At 38.8% G+C, this 18,956-nt stretch overlaps 1 protein-coding gene across 39 annotated transcripts in view; it reads left to right on the top strand.

Annotated features, from left to right (window-relative positions):
* LOC309628297 (uncharacterized protein) overlaps window positions 1-18,956 on the top strand; it is a 105,357-nt gene that overhangs the window by 20,855 nt on the left and 65,546 nt on the right. For 16 of the 39 annotated variants that reach the window (XR_014244338.1, XR_014244357.1, XR_014244358.1 and 13 more), the window contains exon 3: window positions 13,939-15,926. The exons of 14 other annotated variants lie outside the window; for them this stretch is intronic. The gene's annotated coding sequence lies outside the window, so the exon portion shown is untranslated. Of the gene's footprint in view, window positions 1-1,204; window positions 1,331-10,035; window positions 10,177-13,938; window positions 15,927-17,016; window positions 17,117-17,611; window positions 18,737-18,956 lie in introns of all 39 variants that reach the window. 9 more of the 39 variants (XR_014244376.1, XR_014244344.1, XR_014244340.1 and 6 more) reach the window with 7 other exon arrangements.

Below are 18,956 nucleotides of genomic sequence, written 5' to 3'. Positions count from 1 at the left end.
AAAATTAAAAAAAAAAAAAAAAAATTAACCGTTTTAACTCGCACGATTCAATAGCATTTAGTACATTCACCATGTTGTGCAACCCTTACTTCTATGTGGTTCAAAAATATTCTTATCGCTTTAAAGGGAAGACCTACCCATGCTTTCTTCTACCTAACCCCTGGGCAGTCACCAATCTGCTTTCTGTCTCTATAGATACATCTATTTGGATATTTCATATAAGTGTAAATTATACAGTATGTGACCATTTATGTCTGGCTTCTTTCACATAGCATAATTTTCAAGGTTCACCCATATTGTAGTATGTATCACTACCTCATTTCTTTCTTCTTCCCATCTTTAATGAGGTATAATAGAGAAATAAAAATATATCTTTAAGATATACAACTTGATGTTTTGATAATACATATACATTTTTGAAATCATTGCCACAATCAAGCCAATTCACATATCCATCACCGCATATAATTACCATTTTCTTTTTTCTTTCTTTATGGTGAGAACACTTCAGATCTGCCCTCTTAGCAAATTACAAGTACACAATACAGCATTGTTAACTATATGCACATTGTTGTACACTAGATTTCCAGAAATTATTCACCTTGCATAACTGAAACTTTGTACCTCGTGATCAATACCTGCCAATTTTCCCATGCCCTCATCTACTGTCAACCACTGTTCTGTACCCCACATCTATGACTATTTCAGATTCCACATAAAAGTAGCATCCTGAAGTGTTTACCTGTCTTTCTGTATCTGGTTATTTCACGTAGCATAATCTCTTTCAGGTTCATCCATGTTGTCACAAATAGTAGCATTTCCTTCATTTTAAAGGCTGAATAATATTCCATCGTATACAGGCATACCTTGGAGATACTGCAGGTTTGGTTCCAGACCACCAAAATAAAGCAAATATTGCAACAAAACAAGCCACATGAATTTTTTGGTTTACCCGTGCATATAAAACTTATGTGTCTACTATATTATAGTGTGTTAATGTGCGATAGCATTGTGTCTAAAAAACCAATGTACTTACCTTAATTTGAAAGTAATGCTAATTGGGAAAATGGCACCGATGGACTTACTCAATGCAGGATTGCCACAAAACTTCAATCTGTAGACAATATAGTATCTGCAAAGCACAATAAAACGAGATATGCCTGTTTATATACCACACTCTATTTATCCATTCATGAATCTACAGACACTTCGGTTGATCCAATATCTTGGCTACTGTGAAAAGTAAACATGGAAGTGCATATGTCTCTTCACGATACCGATTTCATTTCCTTTTGCTGTATACCCAGAAGTGGGATTGCTGAGTCATAAGGTAGTTGTATTTTTAATGTTTTGAGGAACTTCAATACTGTTTTCCTTAGTGGCTATATCAACTTACGTACCCAACAAAAATGCACGAGGGTTCCCTTTTCTCCACATCCTCATCAACACTTGTTATCTTTTGTCTTTTTGATAATCACCATTGTAATAGGTGTGAGGTGATATCTCATTGTGGTTTGACTTGCATTCCTCTGACAGTTAGTGATGTTGAGCACCTTTTCATACATCTGTTGGCCATTTATATGCCTCCTTTGGAGAAATGTCTATTCGAGTCCTTTGCCCATTTTTAAAAATAAATTAATTTTATTTATTTATTTATTTTTGGCTGCGTTGGGTCTTTGTTGCTGAGCGTGGGCTTTCTCTGGTTGAGGCGAGTGGGGGCTACTCTGTTGTGGTGCACGGGCTTCTCATTGCAGTTGCTTCTCTCATTGCAGAGCACGATCTCTAGGTGCGCGGGCTTCAGGAGTTGTGGCGTGTGGACTTAGTTGCTCCACGGCATGTGGGATCTTCCCAGACCAGGGCTCAAACCCGTGTCCCCTGCATTGGCAGGCGGATTCTTAACCACTGCACCACTAGGGAAGTCCCCCATTGGGATTTTAATAGGGATTGCATTGAATCTGTGGATCACTTTGGGTAGTATGGATATTTTAATGATAGTAAATCCCCCAGTTCATGAACATGGGATGTCTTTCCATATTATCAGTGTCAACTTTAATTTTCCTCATCCATTTTTTATACTTTTCAATGTAGAGATCTTTCACCCCTTTGGCTAAATTTATTCCTAAGTATTTTATTCTTTGTAATGAAATTACGAATGGGGTTGTTTTCTTAATTTCCTTTGTTGGGTAGGTCATTCCTTTTGTATAATGACTTCTATATGCTGATTTTATATCCTGCAACTTTACTAAACTCACTTATGAGTTCTAACAGTTTTTTGGTTTTCGTTTATTCATTTATTTATTTATTTATTTTTGGGTGTGTTGGGTCTTCGTTTCTGTGCGAGGGCTTTCTCTAGTTGTGGCGAGCAGGGGCCGCTCTTCATTGCAGTGTGCAGGCCTCTCACTATCACGGCCTCTTGTTGCAGAGCACAGGCTCCAGGCGTGCAGGCTCAGTAGCTGCGGCTCACGGGCCCATTTGCTCCATGGCATGTGTGATCTTCCCAGACCAGGACTCGAACCCATGTCCCCTGCCTTGGCAGGCAGATTCTCAACCATTGTGCCAGCAGGGAAGCCCCTCTAAAAGTTTTTATTGCTTTTGTTGTTGAATCTTTAGGATTTTCTACATGTATGATCATGTCATCTGCAAACAGGTAATTTTACTTCTTCCTTTCTGATTTGGATGCATTTTATTTCTTTTTCTTGCCTAATTCCTCCGTCTTCCAGTGCTATGTTGAATAGAAGTGGTAAGTGTGGACATTCTTGCATTCTTCCTGATATTAGAGGGACAGCTTTTAGTTTTTCACTGTTGAGTAAGATGTTTGCTATGGCCTTTTCTTTTTCATATGCCTTTATTGTGTTGAGGTACATTCCTTCTACACCTAATCTGTTTAGAGTTTTTATCATGAAAGGATGTTGAATTTTGTCAAATCCTTTTCTGCCTCTATTGAGATGATCATATGATTTTTCCTTCATTTTGTTAGTGTGGTGTATCACTTTGGCTGATTTGTGTATGTTGAACCATCCTTGCATCCCAGGAATAAATCTGACTTGAGTATGGGGTATGATAATTTAAATTTATTGTTAAAATTGGTTTGCTAATACTTTGTTGAGGATTTTTGCATCTATGTCTGTCAAAGATATTGGCTGTAATTTTCTTTTCTTGTAGTGTCTGTGTCTGGCTTTGGTATCAGGGTGATGCTAGCCTTGTAAAATTAGTTTGGAAGTGTTCCCTCCTATCCAGTTTTTTGGATGAGTTTGAAAAGGATTGGTAGTAATTCTTCAAATATTTGGCAAAATTCACCAGGGAAGCCATGTGGTCCTGGATTTTCTATTTTGTTTTTTTTTTAAATTATTGATTCAATCTCCTTATTTGTTATTGGACTGTTCAGACTTTCTGTGTTATCTTGATTCAGTGTTGGTAGGTTGTATGTTTGTAGAAATGTATCCATTTCTTCTAGATTATCACATTTGTTGGCGTAATTGATAATGGACCCTTATGATTCCTTTATTTCTGAGGCATCACTTATATTGTCTCCTCTTTCATTTCTGATTCTATTGAGTTGTCTTGTGTATTTTTTTCTTAATTCGTGTAGTCAAGAGTCTTTCAAATTTATCTTTCCAAAAAACACCACTTAGTTTTGTTTCTATTTTCTATTGTTTTTCTATTCTCTATTTGATTTATTTCTGCTCTAATCTTTACTATTTCCTTCCTTCTGCCAAATTTGAGATTACTTTTTTCTTCTTTTTCTAGTTCCTTGAGGCATAAAGTGAGATTGTTTACTTGAGGTTTGACTTCTCCTTTAATGTATGCATTTATCACTACAAACTTCTCCTGTAGTACTGCTTTTGCTGCATCCCATAAATCTTGGTGTGTTGTGTTTCATTTTAGTTTGTGTCAAGATTCTTTGAAAATTCCCTTTTGATTTTCTCTTTGAGCCAATGGTTGCTCAAGACTGTATTATTCAACATGATAAATATAATTAACATTGCTGTGTGTTATGTATGAAGGTTAAGAGAGTAAATCCTAAGAGTTCTCATCACAAGGAAAACATTTTTCTCTTTTTCTTTTATTTTGTGGCCATATGAGATGATGTTCACTAAACTTACTGTGGTAATCATTTCTTGATGTACATAAGTCATATCTTTATGCTGTACACCTAAAACTTATGCAGGGCTCTATGGCAGTTATATCTCAATAAAAGTGGAACGGGGAAAAGAGTATATTGTTTAATTTTCACGTATTGGTAAATTTTCTTGTTTTCTTTTCTTTATTAAAATTTTGCTTTTAATTTAATTTTTTGCTCTGTTGGGTCTTCGTCGCTGCATGCAGGCTTTCTCTAGTTGCAGTGAGCAGGGGCTACTCTTTGTTGTGGTACATGGGCTTCTGATTGCAGTGGCTTTTCTTGTTGCAGAGAACAGGCTTTAAGGCACGCAGGCTTCAGTAGTTGCAGCACTCGGGGTCAGTAGTTGCGGCACGTGGGCCCTAGAGCGCAGGCTCAGTAGTTGTGGTGCATGGGCTTAGTTGCTCTGCATCATGTGAGATCTTTGCATACCAGGGATTCAACCCATGTCGCCTGCATTGGCAGGCAGATTCTTAAGCACTGTGCCACCAGGGACGTCCAGATATTCCTGTTTTGTTACTATTATGGGATTTCTAGTTTCATACCATTGTGATCAGAAAAGATACTTGAAATTATTTCAGACTTTTTAAATTTGTTAAGACTTGATTGTGGCCTAACATATTATCTATTCTGGAGAATGGTGTGTGTGTACTTGAAATGAACGTGTATGTGCTGCTGTTGGATGAAATGTTTTGTATGTGTCTGTAAGGACCATATGGTCCATAGTGTTGTTCAAGTCATGTTTGTTGATTGATTTTCTGTCTGGGTGTTCTATCCATTATTGTAACTGGGTTATTGAAGTCCCTTACTATTCGTGTACTGCAATCAATTTCTCCATTTAATTTCGATATTTCCTTTAGAGCTGTATGTGCTCTGATGCTGGATGCATATATAATTGTTATACCCTCCTGTTGACTTGACTCTTTTATTATCATATAGAAACCTTCTTTGTCTATACAGACAATTTGTGACTTAATGTCTATTTTGTCTGTTATGCATATAGGAACTCTCACTTTGTTTTGGTTGCCATTTGCATGGAGTATCTTTTTCCATCCCTTCACTTTGAGCCTGTATGTGTCTTTTAATCTAAAATGAGTCTCTTGTAGACAGCATAAGATTGGATATTGTTTTTTTATCCATTCAGCCACTCTATGCCTTTTGATTGGGAAGATTAATCCATTTATATTAAACTAATTATCGATCAGTAAGGACTTATTATTGCTGTTTTGTTCATTGTCTTATGTCTGTTTTGCACTCTTTCTCTGTAGCTTTATTTCATTGTTGTTTGATTATTTTTTTGTTGTGATTTACGTTGATCCTTTTCTCTTTATCTTTTGTTTATTTATAGTAGGCCTTTTCTTTGTGGTTAGCTGAAGGCTACATAGAAATCTTGTAGTTCTAAACATCTATTCTTTTACTCCCACCCAAACTTTGTGTCCTTATAGTCAGTTTCCTTCTTTTTATATTGTTAACAAATTTAAACTTTTATCTCAGGATTAAAGTACTTTATAAAGCACCATTACAGTGTTATTATGCTATATTTGTGTGTGTGTGTATGAGTTTACCATTGAAATTTATGCTTTTGTTTGCTTTTGCATTTCTGTTAACATGTTTTCATTTCAAAGTGATCTCCCTTAAGCATTTCTTATAAGGCAGTTCTAGTAGTGATGAACTCACTGTGATTTTGTTGACTTTATCTCTCCTTTATTTTTAAAGCATAATTTTGCTAGGTATGGTCATTTTTGCTCACAGGTTTGTTTTTTTTTTTTCAGTACTTTGAATATATCATCCAACTCTCTCCTGGCCTGTAAGGTTTCTGCTGAGAAATTCACAAATTGTTTTCTGGGAGTTCCCTCATATGTGCCAAGTCACTTTTCTCTTGTTCCTTTCAATATTCTCTCTTTGTACTTCACATTTAACAAGTTGATTATAACGTGATTGCATGTAGTCTTCTTTGTGTTGATCCTATATTGAGCCCTTTGAACTTACTTCTACTGCTACACTATTTATTTTCTAGATATCTTATATCCTTTTTGTTCTTCAGTTCCTTCATTATTGCATTCTTTTGTGGTTGATGTTTTTCCCAGTTTACCATTTTGATTCTCTTCTTATTTCTTTTCTGTATATTTGTGAGGTAGTTTTCTTAGTGCTTATCCTAGGGGTTAAAGTAAACATCTTAATTTTATGAAAAAACAAATTTGAAGTAATAACATTTTCATCTAATAATAACAAAAATTCTGCTTATTTACATCCCGCATCCTCGTTTACACTGCACTTGTCACAAATGACATCCTTATGTATTGTGTGCCCCTTAATAGCCTTATAATAACTATTTTATATATTTGTCCTTTAAATCACATTTTGAAAAGAGGTGTTACAAACCCTAACTGCAAATGTGTTGGCCTTTTAAACTTAGTGTAGTTACCTTTACCATTGTTCTTTAATTCTTCATATGGATTCAAGTTACGTTTCATTTCAGCCTGAAGGATTCCTTTAACAGTTCTTATTGAGCAGATCTACTAGTAATGAACTTCGTCAGTGTTTCTTTATATGAATGTCTTAATTTTCCTCTATTTAAAAAAATTCTGGTAAAATATACATAACATAAAATTTATCATCTTAACAATTTAAGAGTGCAGGCCAGAGGCATGAAATATATTTAAACTGCTGTGCTATCATTACCATCAACCATCCACAGAACTTTTCATCTTGCAAAACTATAATAGTCTGTACTCATGAAACCACAACTCTCCATTTCCCTTGCCCCCTCACCCCTGGAAACCACCATTGTACTTTCTGTCTCTGTGAATTTGATTACTCTATGTACTTCATATAAGTGGGATCATACAGTATTTGTCCTCTTGTGACTGGCTTATTTTACTTAGCGTAATGCCTGAAGGTTGATCCATGTTGTAGCATGTGTCAGAATTCCCTTCCTTTTTAAGACTGAATATTGATTTATTGTTTGTATAGGCCACATTTTGTATATCCCTTCATCCCTCAATGGACCCTTGAGTTTTTTCACCTTTTGCCTATAGTGAATAATTCTGCTATGAACATGGGTGAACACATAACTCTTTGAGTTCATAATTTCAATTCTTTTTGAGTATTTAATAGGAACTCGAATTATGGGATCATATGGTAATTCTATTTTTAATGTTTTGAGGAACCACCATACTGTTTTCCTTTCTGTGTGCACCATTTTCCATACCCACCAACAGTGTACAAGTGTATACATACTGGATATTAACCTTATCAGCTATAGGATTTGCAAATATTTTCTCCCATTCAGCAGGTTCGTTTTATTGTTTGATGAAAGAAGTATTTTTAAATTTTGAATACCTAGTTTATCTATTTCTTTTATTACCTCCACTTTTGGTGTCATATTCAAGAACTCTTGGCCAAATTTCATGTCATGGTTTTCTTCCCAGAATTTTCTTCTAAGAGTTTTATAGTTTTAGGTCTCGCATTTAGGTCTTTGATTCACTGAGTTAATTTCTGTATGTGGTGTAAGGTAAGGGTCTACCGTCATTCTTTTGAATGTGGATATTGTTTTTCCAGTACCATTTGTTGAAATCGCTATCCTTTCCCCATTGGGTGGTCTTGGCACTCCTGTTGAAAATCATTTGGTGATGTATATACGGGTTTACTTCTGGGTTTCTATTTTGTTCCACTGACCTATTCTCCGTCCTGTATGTGTGTTTATGCCAGTACTATTTTGATTACTGTGGTTGTGTAGTAGGTTTCAAAATCAAGAAATTTGAAACTTCAAATTTTGTTCTTTTTCCACATTATTTTGACTATTCAGGCCTTTTAAATTCCATATGAACTTTAGGATGAATTTTACTACTTCTGAAAAAACCTCACTGTGATGTTTAAAGAGATTGCTTTTAATCCTTACATCCCCTTAAGTCGTGTTGACATATTAACAACATTAAGTCCTCCAATCTGTGAACACAAGATGCCTTTACATTTATTGGTGTCTTCATTAATTTCCTTCAGCAACGTTTTCTAGCTTTCAATGTACATGTCTTTTGTCCCGCTGGTTAAGTTATTCCTCGTCTTTTACTATATTTCATGATATTTTAAATGGTATTTTTTTTTAACTTTCCTTTTCAAACTGTTCATTCTTAGTGTATAGAGAAACAACTGATTTTTGAGTGTTGATTTTGTATCTGGCAAATTTTCTAAATTCATTTATTAATTCTAACAGATTTTTTTTGGTGCTTGTGTGTTGTCTCTGAACAAATAGAATTTTATTTCTTCCTTTCCGATTTAGCTGCCTTTTATTTTTTATCTTGCCTTATTTATTTGGCGAGGAATTCCAGTACTTTGCTGAATAGAAGTGGTGACAACAGGCATCCTTCCTTTGTTCCTGATCTTAGGGAGAAAGATTTCACCACTGAATATAATAGCTGTTGGTTTTCTATCTGTGACCTTTGTTATGTTGAAGTCATCAACTTGTATTCCTGGTTTGTTGAGTTGTGTTTTTTTTTTTTAATCATAATATGGCATTGAATTTTGTCAAATGTTTTTTCTGCATCAATTAAGATGATCACATGGAGTTTAGTCCCTTCAATCTGTTTATGTGCTATACTACATTGATTGATTTTCATATGTTGAACCAACCTTGCCTTGCAAGAATAAATCCCATTTGTTCATGATGTATAATCCTTACAATGGGCTGTTCTGTCTCTTCTTATTTTAAAGGGTTTTTGCATCAGTATTCATAAGGGATATTGGTCTGTAGTGTACTTTTCTTGTAGTGTCTTTAGGTTTGTAATTGATGTAATGTTAACCTCATAGAATGAGTGAAGATACATTCTCTCCTCTTAAATTGTTTGGAAGAACTTGAGAAGGATTGGTGTTAATTCTTCTTTAAGTTGTTGGTAGAATTCACCATGAAGATACCTGGTGCTGGGCGTTCAGTTGTTGGGAGATTTTTGATAACTGATTCCATATCTTAACTTCTAGATCTGTTCAGATTTTGTATTTCTTGGTAGGATGTGTGTTTCTAGGAATGTGTTCATTTCATCTAAGTTATCAAATTTGTTTGTCTACAACTGTCAATAGTACTCTATTGTAAGCCTTTTTATCTCTACAAAATTGGTAGTAATGTCCCTTTTTTCATTTCTGATTTTACATATTTTGTTCTTATCTCGCTTTTTAATAGTCAATCTAACTAGTTTTGTCAATTTTGTTGATCGTTTTCCTCTTTTTACAGCTATTTTGAGGCATAACTGACAAAACTGTAATATATCTAAAACGTATAATGTGATTATTTGATATACATATATATTGTAAAAGGATTCTCACAATCAAGTTAATTCACATACCCATCACCTGTCATATATTCACTTTTTGTGTGTGAGGACACAAATTCTGCTCTCTCAGAAATTTTCAGTTACAGAATACAGCATCATCAGTTAGTCCCCCTGTTATACATTAGCTCCTCAGACCTTATTCCTTCATTTTATCCCTCATGTTCTAACTGAAAATGTGTATCCATTTACCAGCATGTTCCCATTTCCCCCCATGCCCAACTGCAGGCAACAATTTCTGCTCTGTGTTTCTATGATTCCAACTTTTTTTTTAGATTCCACACATAAGTGATACCGTGCAGCATTTGTCTTTTCTCCATCAGGCTTATTTCACTTAGCATAATGTTCTCCAGGCTCATTCATGTTCTTGCAAGTGTAAGGATTTACTTTAAGGCTGAATAATATCCCATTGTGTATGTTATGTATGTATATTTGTGTGTATGTGTGTGTGTGTGTGTGTGTTTGTATCAGATTTTGTTTATCCATTCATCTGTGAGAGACAGGCAGGTTCTTTCCATACCATTACTGTGAATAACATTTCAAAGTTTGTTTTTGTTTTTGTTTTTTTTCCGTACCACGTGGCTTCTGGGATCTTAGTTCCCCAACCTCGGATTGAACCCAGGCCCTGCTCTCAGCAGTGAGAGCACGAAGTCTTAACCACTGGACAGCCGGGGAACTCCTAAAAAAATATTGTTTCTTTTTGCTATATGACCAGAAGTGGAGTTGCTGGATCACATGGTATTCTTTTTTTTTTTTTTTTTTTTATTTAGCTTACAGCAACACCCATTTATTAGCTCACAGTCTGTAGAACAGAAGTCCAGGCATGGCATGACTTGGTTGTCTGCTCAGGATCTCACAATGCTAAAGCCAAGGTGTTGGCTGGACTGCTTTCTCATCCAGAGCCTCAGGGGAGGAATCCACTTCCAGTCTCATTCAGGCTGTTGGCAGAATCCAGTTCCTTGAGAATGTAGAACTAACTGAGCTCCCAGTTTCCTTGCTGGCTGTCAGCTGGGGTCACTCTCAGCTCCTAGAGGCTGCCCACACTCCTTGCCATGTGGCTTCTCCGTCTTTAAAGCAGGCAATGGGAATGTCTCATGTCAAATCTCAGAATTCTTTCTCTCTGACTCCAAGACCCATATTTCAAAGGCTCAGGTGGTCATGTCAGGTCTATCCCTTTTTAAAGTTTACTAACTTTCTTAAAGCTAACTATGCCGTGTGACATAATCTAATCATGCGAGTGACCCTCCTGTCATGTTCACAGTTCACACCCACACTCAAGGGGAAGGGCGTTATACAAGGGTTGAGTCATCGCAATAGTAGGTGCCTACTACACCCTGATAGCATAAATAACTTTCCTAGGTAACCAGCTAAAAACTGGTAGCACCAGGATTTGAACTCATGGCTGACCAACTCTAGAGCTTTGTCCATTTTTCCATATTGGCCCTGATTATTTAATTTAAAGCTACAGATTAGTGGGGAATGTCTGAGCATTATATTGCTATTGAATGGTACTCCTTGGAGTTCTGGAGTGAGTGGTCCTGACCAGACAGTATTATCTCTTGCCTCATTCTAAACCCATATCTATTTCATAATTTTTAAATTTGATCACCATGATACATGCATTTAGTTTAAAAAGTAAGAGGGAACCATAAAGTTTATTTTTATTTTTTTCTTTTAAAACAAATCTAACTTACAGAAAAGCTGCAAAATTTAGAAATCCCATATACCTGTCACCAAGGTTCCCTAATTGCTAACGTTTTACTACATATATCTTATCAGTCTGTCTCTCTGCATGCATATTATTTATTAACAGCTTTATTGAGATATAATTCTCATGCCATAAAGTTCACCTGTTGAAAATCTACAATTTGATAAATTTTAGTCTATTTACGGAGTGGTGTAATTTTAGAATACTTCTGTCATCCCCCGAAGAAACCTTATATCCATTATATAAGGATATAAGGTTTCTTTCCCCCTTAGCCCCAACAAACCACTAATGATCTTTCTGTCTCTACAGAGTTGCTGATTCTGGCCGTTTCATATAGATGGAATGTGCTGCTGACTAATTTATCATGACATTCGTTCAGGGGCAAAACTAAACCCAAAGTGGTCCAAGTCCCAGTTTAACAAAGAATGTAATTTTAAAGTCTTTTACAAAGATTTGTTTCTAAATCCTTCGATACATAATTCCTAGGACTTTGGGGTTTCTGGAGTTGACATATTAAGAATTTACCTATTTCTCTGACTTCAATAAATTTTTAAATATCTTCAAAGTTTTAATGTATTTATATATATATTTATTATGATTCAATAGACTTTAGTGTTCTTAGATGTAATTTGAATTGATGACAGTTTTCTTTCTTATTTTCTCTTTAAATATATACCATGTAACAATTCTTTAAATATATAATCAAAATACACGCTCAAAAAAAAAAAAAATGTGGTCTTTAGTGACTGGCTTCTTTCATTTAGCATAATGTTTTTGAGGTTCATCCATGTTGTAGTACCTACCCATACTTAATTTCTTTTTTTTTTTTTTTCATATCATCATTTTAATAGGTTTATGTGCTAAAAGTAAACAGAAATTCATGATAAGATTATTAGTAACTGATGAATAAAAAAGTGTCCCTTTAACGGGAGCAAGCATATTTATCAAGGACCAAGAACAAACTTCTTACTAAGTAGTAAAATAGAGACATTCCCATTAAAAACAGGATCAAGACAATGATCCCTACAGTCAAACAATTTTTCAGTATCTTCCTGGGCAGTAAGAAACACTCATTCAGTTATCAAAGTCAGTGTTGAAAACAAACATCACTTTTAGTCAAGCAAGTGGATTATTGAGCCTTACTTAGTCAAATTTTATCCTCAGAAATTTTTGCCAAATAATTTCTCAACTATATTGCTCGTTAACTAAGAGAAATTCTCTTTCACCTGTGATAGGCACACAGTATCATTGTCCTATGCGATTTTCCAGATGTTTCTCTGAAATTGTGCTGACACTCTGGTTCTATCTTTTCCTGACATGTAGACTATGATTATCTTTTATTTGTCAAAGAAATCTATCATCAGAGAGTTGAAAAACCTAACCTCACACTCTCCTATTGCTTTCTACCTCCCATAGTTTCAGAAATAGCAATATCCCTCATGTTACAAAGCAGGTTTTATATCTTTGATCCATCACTCTGAATTGTAGTGGCTCTGATTTAGACGCAAAGCTACTAGCCCAGCTGCAACAGGGAACCGGTTTAGCAAATCACCGTTCATCCTGAAGAAATAAAGACATATTCTTAGCGGTGACAAATTAACAGAACAAACACATTAGGCTCAACGTTTACATGAGTAATGTCTATGGAGTTCTAATTAGAAGCATATTAATGAGGAATGTTGAATATATAAAACTTGGAGTGAAAGAGCTATTTTGAGAACTTTGCTTTTCTTTAAAGGTCACTCTTTTATATTTATAATCTCTGTTGAGCTTATGTTTTATATTCTTCTTCTATGAATCACAGTATATTAGAGATGAGGATGGCCTTATTTCAAGTATTTTGTGTTTGTATTGATGTCAACAGGCTCTGTTTTCTTTTTTTTTTTTTTTGTGACTTAAAAAGATGCTTTTATTGTTTATGCTCATGGTATTCATTTCATGCCATTTTCATGTTGACTTGACTTTAGTTTTTTTTTTTTTTTCACACACACACACTGTATTTTATTTTTACAAGAGATAAATAGACTGACACCAAGCATTGTACATGGATGACCACAACAAAAGCAACAATGATTGCAATTACCAAACATGAAACACACTCATACTATGTCATAATATTGACATTCAGTCCAGTAATCCTTCACTGTAACAGCTCCTTTACTTTGCAGTGAAAATTGATTTGTATATTCTTTGCCTCTGAGTCCTTGTGGGATTTTTTTTTTTTTTTTAATTCAGACAGAAAGTCACACAAATTATACTCATCCTCATCAGTTCACTCAGTCCCATGTAATTAATTTTTTTTTTCATCTTGATCTTTTGTTAGTACTTTTATGAGTTCATCAGTTTTTCATTAGAGTTCTGAAAATGCTTATTCATTCAGTTCCGCAGTACAGTCAGTTACCAGAAACCTGTACTTGTCAGAGTCTTTTCCATGAATTTCTTGAAGATGAAACCCTTTTATAGGAACATATTTGCAAAATCATCAGAGTACACCCAGAACTGTCTGTAAATGACAAAAGACTTAAAAATGACCACGGTTAAAGATTTGATGAAAGCTCATAATAATGCAGTTGACAAGAAAATTAGTTATTTCTGAGATATACATTTTAAAGTAATAACTAGGATTATTACTTATAACATTATACCAGAACATATAAGATTTTTAGAAATTTCATGCAATGTCTGAAACATTTATATTAACATACTACTGAGTTGTATGAGCTCCTTGTATACTTTGGATATTAACTTCTTTTTAGACACGTGATTTGCAAATATTTTCTCACACTCCATAGGGATGGGGAGGATCTAAGTTGCTTGTCTGAGGTCACACCGCCAGAAGGGAAGGCTCTAAGAGTCCCAAGTTTCTCTTCCTCGCCCTTCTTGCTTCCTGCCCCTGGAATGTGGGTTCCCCCCAGACGGAGCAAAGTACCTGTCAAGCAGCATCAAATATCCAGTGCAATCAAGACAAGTGCTATGATATGAAAGCAAGTCCTCGGGGCCAAGGCCCATGGTCCTGCTAACTCCCTGGGAAAGAGGCCTCGAACATCACTCGTGATATCAGAGAGAGCCAAGGACACACACAGGGAACGTTGCCCTGGGCAGTGGCCACTTCATGCTTCATGGTGTGTGACCAGTGTGAGAACGCAAGGCCGTAGGAGGGCCCCATGCTTGGCTAAATACTCTGCCACCACCATCTTGAAATTCTTGATAATTATTGAACAAGGGCCCTGTATTTTCATTTTACACCCAGCCCTGTAAATTATGTAGCTGGTCCTGCTTCTGGGAAAGTTTCTTGGTCACCTTCTCCCTACCTTCCCTGTCCCCAGTCTCAGGACTTTGTGCAGGGCCAGGGCTGCACACAGTCACTATAAGAGATGCTTTTCCGACCACCGTTTGGAACCAGAACAAAACCAACAAAAGCCCCAGATCCATGCAATTAGCCAATATCTCCTCACCAAGACAAAGCCCCTCTGCCCGGAAAGATGCTGCTACTGGCTTGAGACTCCTTTTCCCCCTGAACAGCCTACCCTCCAAGGTCTTGCTGCCATTTTGATGTGACACAAGTCAAATGACGAGGAGCTTTTTTCCCCTCTGCATTTTCCTGCCTAGATTTGCACCTGTTTCTGTGGCTAATGTTACTGTTGGGTTTCTGTTTTCCCATCTCTGTCCTCTCATCCCTGCTCACACACTGCACACACAATCATAAATTATATTCCAGACAGGCCACGAATCTCTCCTCACACACATCCCTAATAAAATGTTTATCTGATGGTTTCAAGACCCTAAGCTGCCTCCAGCCAATTTTTGCTAACATACGTCACCCCTGGGACTAGCCAGAGGTGGGCAGTCAAACGTTAGCATCAACACATCCTTTAGAAGGTCCCTAAGAGGGCTACATGCTCCAGGGCTGTTCCTGGAAAGTAGGTCACAGCCTGTGGGATGGCCAGACATTGCCCCCAGCCCCAGGAAGGGGAGGATGAGGTCAGAGAACTTGCAATGTCGTGACCCTTCAATATGCCTCTCACAAGGACAAGCTCTCCTCGAAGGAAGGTTATACATAACTGAGCGTTTCTGTCCAGGTGGTACTTATAATAACCAAAGGAATTAATGCAGATTAGTTTTCTTTGGTGTCTGGGTGTGGTAGGCATAATGATGTCCCAAAGATGTCTGCATCCTAGTCCCCGGTACCTGTGAATATGTTACATTACATGGCAAAGGGGAAGTAAGGTTACAGATGGAATTAAGGTTGCTAATCAGCTGACTTCAAAGATGAGATTACCCCGAATTGTCCAAGTGGGACCAATGTAACCACAAGGGTCCTTAAAAGTGGAAGAGAATCAGAAGAGGAGGTCAGAGTGATGCTATGTGAGAAGGACTTGACCCTCTAGGTCGAAGATAGAGCCTGGCTTTGAAGACAGAACAAGGGGCCATGAGCCAAGAAATGCAGGCAGCCTCCAGAAGCTGGAAAAGGCAAGGGAACAGATTCTCCCCTAGAGCATCCAGAAAGGAATGTCGCCCTGCTGACACCTTGATTTTAACCCAGTGAGAACTGTGTCGGACTTCTAACCTATGGAACTGTAAGTTTATAAGTTTGTTTTGCTGTAAGTCACTAACTTTGTGATAATTTGTTACAGCAGCAAGAGGAAAATCATGCACTACCTCCTTAGATTCTTATCACCGGGGTGTGTTTCACAAGCAGAGCTAAGCTGAGGCAGGGAAAGGCCCTTGGAGGAACCATCACTGCTTCCCTCGTGATGAGAAGACCTGGCAAAATTATGAAGTAAGCAAAGTGATGAAAAACACCCTTTGTTTTTTGTCCTTGGGTTGTGCCACAATCCAACGGGATCCCTCATTTGGGGGACTCCAGGTAGACCCACCCCATAAAGGCCTATTGAATCCAGGAGCTCCCAAGTTTTCCCTTCAGCCTATCAAGGTTTAATTATCCTAGCTATTAACTAAAGCATGAAAGTGATCATATTGACTATAGAAACACGACAGGATAATGGAAGAGAGTATATAAATGAACACTCATTTACTGTTTATCCTTTTGGGAAATGCTGACATGCTTAATGAGCCTCACTCCAACCCAGCAGCACTTAACCTTTTTAAAGTCACAGGCTCTGCTAAGAATCCAATGGAAGAAAAACGCCAACACACACAAAACCTATTTTGGGGGCTCATGAAACCACTGAGGCATCCAGCCTCAGCCCAGAACCCCTGCTCCAATTGCTAGGACAGCTAAGGAAGGTAATTTGAAGGCTGTTTAAGGCCTGTGTCCCTAAAATCACTTCTCCCTGTTGGCTACTTCCTGCCTGTACACAAAGCTGATCGTGGGGCCAACTTACAAAACGTCAGAATTATTAACAAGTACCTCTTTCCCACTGGTTGAAGAGACCTTAGGGGTAACAGACCAGAACCCAGTGATGGGAACAAAATGTTCAAAGAATGGAGACAAGAAGCAGTGAGATATGATCTGGGCGGGGTGTGGTGGCGGACAGATTTTGACATGGCAACAGCATATCTTGTGGGCAGAGAGGCACAAAATCCCCATTCCCTGTTAAATAGGATCTGACTACCACCAGAGTGAGGTGGATGAGCCCGGGCCAAGGGGGAGACTGACACCCACATCCCCATCACGGCCACCTGGGTACATCCCTGGGCAATGCTATCTGATCCATTCCCACTCCAGAGCCACCCACGAGCCCGGTGCCCAAACCACTGCTGTGTAAGTCGGTGCCTCTCAAGGCAGTGTCACCTGAGGGTGCCCAGCAGAGCTCAGGCATCAGAAGGACATTCCCGCAAGCCCTGACTGCCCCTTACCAGCTCTGGATCTTGGGCAAATGAGTCCGCCCTGCATTCTGCCTCCTCAGATGCAAAATGCAGACGATACCAGGACAAGTCCACAGTCCCTCATCAAAACCCAAGGGTCAGATGTGCTTCAAGGTTCAGAATTGTTCAGATTTGATAAAGGTAATAGAGTGCCTATGCATTATGGTAATACCCATGGTGGGTCTGTCATCAAACACATCAATACGAACATTCAGACTAAAAAGGATAGACAGTTTAGGTCAGATTTTGCCACCAAATGCATTCATTGGGTTAAGCTTCCCCTCTACTTAGTTATGAAATAATTTTGTTTGCAAAGTTTTGCTGTTGTTCAGAACAGCCGTGAAGACATTAAGGCCCTGTAGGATTATTGTTGTGTGGATAAAACAGTTACAACACCCACCTCCTCTAGCCATCCCTGCACCTCAGGCCCACTTCAGTCCTCGTATTCATCACACTGAGTTACAATTCTCCTAGGTCTGTCTCCTCTTCTAGATCGTGAGCATTTTGTGGTCAGGAATGATAGCTTGCTCACCTGTGTATTCCCAGCATCTGGCCCATGCTGGGCACATGTCCATAAATGTGTGCAAAACACAAGTTAATTAGTCATCTAAATCTCTCCACCTGCCTGTCTCCAAGCAGGTGGAAAAGCGCACCCCAGAAGTGCTCCCTCACTTGCTCCTGAACCCGGGTACACATCAGAACATCAATCTGCCTATTCAGCATCATCACGACGGTGCGGGAACCTCCTTGGCACTTTCAAATACTTTTTTCATAAACCCAATTCATGTCCACTAGGAATGGCCCTGACCAGGGAGAGACTTGGGAGATGAGAACTTTTGCTAATCAGCAAAGCTGTATCTGAGTCCAGACTCTTGCCTCCAGCCTTTAGACTGAAGAAGCACCTGGCAGCCCCTGGGGGCCAAGGAGGCCCACCTGTCTGTTTGCTTCTCCGGGAGCTGCTCCCACACGTCGTGCAGTCGGGGCACAGCGCCAATGCGAGCTCTGCTTTCAGGACTTTGCATCTCTCTTTCTCTGTGAAGCCTCCAAGCCGGCCCGGGTTTGGAAGCCTCTCTGCTGCCTCTTCACACTTATCTCTGAATGAGAGAAACCCAGCCCGGCTCCCCTGAGCAAGGCTGAATGAGCCCCGAGATCTAAACTGGCACGAGCTACAGCTTGAGAACCACTCGTGCTAAAATGGAAAAGGACTTGGAGAGCGCAGCGCCTTTTCAAGAGAACGGAGAGGAAGATTCAACAGCGGGAGGAACCGAAACAGCCACTTGGATTACTGTCCTAGGTGAGGGTGGTCACCTGTGTCACGTGGTCACCTTTGTCACGTGGCCACATTGACAGGATGCAGGTTAGAATTAAGCCCACTGCCGCCCATCGGTTGCACAGTGAACATCTAGAGCGTCTCCCCAGTGGTTGTCATCTCTTGGTGGGTCAGAATCATTTACAAGGGTCCTTGTATCTCAGGTAGCAGAGGAGCCTGGGTCCAGGCTGCCCCTAAAGTGTGCCTTGTCCCAGGCAGAGCTGCACTGTGTCCCCGCCTGCCTGGTCTAAGAAGTATCTGCTCCTCAGCAAATGAAGACGACTGGAAAGCCCCGACCCTCAGAGATGAAAGGGGCCCGAGAGAAGGGCTCCACCGACCTCCCTGTTTTGAATGGACACGTTTCCTGAACGCGGTCACGTCTATACAGCGGATTTCCTGCACCAACTCGCTGTCTGGTCCTGGGATCGATAATAATGATGCCACCGCTACTCGTACTGGGGCTGCCTTCCTGGAGGGGAAGATCGGGCAGGGGAGGCGCTGAGGCTGCGCAGTTGGCTGCCGCACCTGAGTCCCCTCCGCAGTCCTAAGAAAGGTTTCAGGGCCCTCTTCCAAGCAGGTGGAGGTTTCTGCCTAGGGCTATTTGTTTGAGGCTTTCTCCTGGGTTTTTTTCACCTCTTCTGAACAGCCTTCCACCCCAGGGATGATCCAATC

The sequence above is a fragment of the Balaenoptera borealis genome (genome assembly GCF_965194805.1).
Source record: "Balaenoptera borealis genome assembly, chromosome: 4".
NCBI lineage: Eukaryota > Metazoa > Chordata > Mammalia > Artiodactyla > Balaenopteridae > Balaenoptera > Balaenoptera borealis.
This window is presented reverse-complemented; position numbering and strand designations above follow the sequence as displayed.